This window comes from Oreochromis aureus, linkage group 3, assembly GCF_013358895.1.
Source record: "Oreochromis aureus strain Israel breed Guangdong linkage group 3, ZZ_aureus, whole genome shotgun sequence".
Lineage (NCBI taxonomy): Eukaryota > Metazoa > Chordata > Actinopteri > Cichliformes > Cichlidae > Oreochromis > Oreochromis aureus.
In genome coordinates, this window is record NC_052944.1 from 68,791,034 (window position 1) to 68,795,416 (window position 4,383).

Genomic DNA, 4,383 nt, shown 5'->3' on the forward strand with positions numbered 1-4,383 from the left:
AACGGAGGCTCAATACTTTCACTTTCACTACTGCTCCCTAAACACAGAGGATGTTGGGACTTGTAGTTGAATCCTTCCGGTGCGGTCTTCCTCTTTGTTTGTTTGTGTTTGTGTTCAAGTTATTTCGATCATGTAAACATCAACAGAACACGTGAAGCCACACAGAGTTTGTATGTCGAGGTGGGTAGGAGGGTTTGAGGGTTTGGGGAGGGGTCAGAGGGAAGAGGTCTCTCAGTCTGGACAATCCACATTGATGGCATTGCATCTTTCAGCGTGTTTGTGGGTCGATTTGGATGCTCCAGGTGTGAGAGCAGCCACTCAGCCTCTACTGCAGATGTGTGTCACAAGTTCATCTAGTAGTAGGCTATGGCACTTGGCCACAGGTGGCAGCAGTGGACTGGCCTCCATTTGAGACTGCTCCAGCTGCTATGTGATAGTCCAGCTGCAAACTGAAGATCATATGCAAGTTTTGGAAATTAAACTGTACAATATAAAGCGCCTTGAGGCGACTGTTGTTGTGATTTGGTGCTATATAAATAAAATTGAATTGAAATTCAGAATATTCTTAACTTAGCTTTAAAACCAACCCAATCTAACTCTCCTCCACACTCAAAAACAAAGACAAACCAACTGACACATCTGAGTCCCTCACTTTCTTCAACCCACTCACTCTCACAAGCTCCACTTAGTCACACTGGCTCTGTTTATTACTAATTACTATTGTCTCCCCAGAAACACTTCCGTTTTCTTTTTTCCTATTTGTGTTTTCGTTTGTTGTATTTGCATTTTCTTTTTTCCTATTTCCGCTGTTGTTTTTCCTATTTCAGTTGTGTTTTTTGTGCTTTTGCAGCGTTTTTTTTTATTGCTGGTGTTTTCTTAAGTTGCAGTACGTTTGGCCTCTCAGGGCAACCGTAGTTATAGGCAAAAAATAAATACATAACATCATTTCAATCAGTTTAAAGGTTTATTTGCAAGACACAAAAACAGAAAAAATTAAAAGTTACAAATGTATTGTGCATGAAACAGGAATTCAAACGTGGCTAAGATGTGTGTCACAAGTTAATCTGGCTGTAAGCTATGGCACTTGACCACAGGTGGCGGTAATTGACTCGACTCCATTTGAGTGCACACAAAGTAAACTGCACACTTTAGTTGTGAAGCGAAAACGCTGAAATCGCAGTAATAACACGTATGTAGCTGCCGTCAAAAGCAACTCTCACATTTAAGTTCATTTTATTGGATTTAATGTTGAAACAATTAGTAGTTGAAATAGTAAGAAATAATAAATAAATAGTAATTCATGTTCTGTTCATTAGATTTATATGTTTAAATGTGTATTTGTGCTAACTGTGCAATTAGATAGGAACCTTTTCTATCGTTCCGTCTGTTGTTGCTGAGAGGGCATTTTTCTTGGTGGGCACACTCAGCAAGCTAATTAAGAGACGAGCCACGAGGTTTGCACGTCTACAGAAAGTTGTGAAGAGTGTTTTGGACTACCCCACGACGTGAGGATTAAAGTTTTTATTCCCTTTGAGTGAGGCCAATGAGGTAAATGTTTTCTTTTGTTTATTATCGCTGTATGTAAATACGCTAGTATTGCGTGATATTCTAGTGCAATTACCGCAGTGTGAAGTGTAATGTGTATTTTATTGATCGTTTTGTTGGAATGTTTTGTTTTATATAATGCTTAAGGGCTTTGTTAAGAATATTCATTTAAGTTGTATTTCTTTTTAGTTCTGACGGCATTGTATCGGCTGTGGTTGGACGTCATTACATGTTAAGGCATGTCGAAGAATCCTCCTGTCCGAAATAAATGTCAGTTTAAAACCAAAGAACAAGTTGAGCTTTATTAAGACTCGAGGGGAGTAACAGTCAGAACTCAACCTGCTTCGTGCTGGAGGAGAGAGAAGGAGAAAGAGGTCTGTCGCAGCGGAGCCGAGCCGACAGCCGAGCGAACGGGGCCGAGTGGCAGCGGAGCCGAGCCGACAGCCGAGAGAGCGGAGCGGAGCTGAGCCGACAGCGCGCTGGGTCACGTGGTTAAGCTCGCGTCACTCTCAAGCATCAAAGACACCCAAACACACACACAGACATCCCATAAGGCAACCAGAGTCCAGTGGTGCAGCTTGCTTAAGCTACAAATAAGTAACATGTTTATACAAGTTAAATGTGGAGAGTAGATTTCCTTAGCTCATCTTAAAGGGACTCTGTCAAGCAATGAAAGGGGAAGTGTGGTGGTTTTGGAGTAAAAGTTTAAGTTCATGTTATTAGTTGTTTATGCTAAGTAACTGCAATTAAGGTACGTTTAAGTTGATTATAAGGGTTTTGCTTATTTTTAAGACTGCATTAGATATTTAAAGGTCACATTATAGTATTTTGTTTGACATTGAAGGTTATTTTCTGTTTAACTACAAGTGAAGAAAAATTTATTATTTTGGTTTAAGTGATGGTGACATATATTTAAGTTGACGCTTTAAAGTAAAGCAATTTAAGTTCCTAGGTGCTTCATAAGGTGACCATTCACGTATTTAAGTGGACCTAGGTGACTTGAGTGTAGTATAACACCTTTGACTGTCTGTGACATGGAGCAAGAAGGCTGTGACACTGAAGCTGTGGAGCAGCAAGAAGCTTTTGAAGAGCAAGAAAGTTTGCAAGAACCATGCACAAGTAAAGCTCCTAAAGAAGGAAGTTTGAGGAAAAGTCAAAGAGTTAAGAAGTTCACTGAAAGGGGCCAAGCACTACATGATGAAAAGGTGAACAAGCTTCAAGCTCGCTTTAAAGTCAGTTATGAAAGGTGGAAAGTTGTGGCAAAACAAGGCAAAAAAGCACTTGAAGAACCTGTTAGTGCAAAACTTAAAGAGCTTATTGACCGAGTTGAACATACCTCGGCAGAAGTGAAACAAGTTTATGATGAACTGCGCAATCATGAAACTCCTGATGCAGACACTCGCCGCAGAGTGGACACCTGTGATGCTGTTTCTCAGAAGATGATAAGGCTAACTCAAGAAAAATTAGCAGCAGAAGAAGACGAAGAACTTTCTGGGAGATTAGTTCACTGGAGTGATGTAGGATCAGCATTCAATTCTGCAACCTCGCAAAGATCTAAGAGTTCAAATAGCAGGCAATCAAGATGCTCAAGTAAGTTGTCTGTAAAGAGGCAAGAAGCAGCTGCAGAGCTTGCGGCTACTGAAGCAACTCTGAAGATTATGGAGGAAATGGAAAGTGAAAGAAAGGCACTTGAAATCCTTGAAGCAGAGAATGCTGAGAAACAGAAGGCCTTAGAGCAAAAGCGAAGAGAGCTTGAAAGGCTAGAAACAGTAAAGAAAATGAATGCTGCTAAAGCACGTCTGAAAGTGTACAATGAAGAAGGAATCTCAGATGAAGAAATATCAGACCTTCTGCACGAAAGGAGTAAACGGAGAAATGTCACATCCAAACCGATGAGTCAGTTTGCACATTCGCAACTTAATGCAAATGCAATGCCGTTTGATATGCCACAAGCCATCACAAGGTCACAACCAAGAGAAAGCAAACATGAAGATGGTACCACAACATTGGCCCGAGCTCTAGCTGAGTCCATTCACATAAGTCGCCTACCAGTACCAGAACCTACAGTCTTCAACGGAGATCCTCTCAAGTACAAGGATTGGAAATTGTCGTTTCAAATGCTGATAGACAGAAAGAACATCCCAGTGAATGAAAAGATTTACTATCTTCACAAGTATGTTGGAGGACCGGCGAGAAAGGCTGTTGAGAGTTATTTTCTGTTGGGAACCGAGCGTGCTTATTACTCAGCATGGAACACTTTGGAGGAAAGATATGGAAGTTCATTTGTAATCACCAAAGCTTTCAGAGATAAGTTGACATCATGGCCAAGGATTGGTAACAAGGATAGCGTTGAACTTCGCGAATTTTCAGATTTTCTCAGAGGATGTGAAGCAGCCATGCTTCAGGTTAAAGGTCTTGAAGTTTTGAACGACTGCAATGAGAATCAGAGAATGCTAAGCAAGCTACCTGATTGGTTGTCAGCAAGATGGAATCGAAAGGTCATTGAAATTGAAGAGCAAGATGGTTCTTTCCCAACATTTAGCCACTTTGTTGACTTCATTGCGAGAGAGGCCAAGATTGCGTGCAATCCTGTAACATCGCTTCATGCACTCAAAGCAGGTGACTCAGAGAAAACGAAATCATCCAAGACAAGAAGTGTTGGAGCAAAGGTGCTAGTGAGTGCAGCAGAAGAGACGTCCAACACAAAAAAATGTGTGTTTTGTGAAAACTCAAATCATAGCATTCACACATGTAGGAAGTTTATGGACAAGGTCTTGAGTGAAAGAGTCAAGTTTGTGCAAACCAAGGGATTGTGCTTTGGATGTCTAGGCTTTGGAC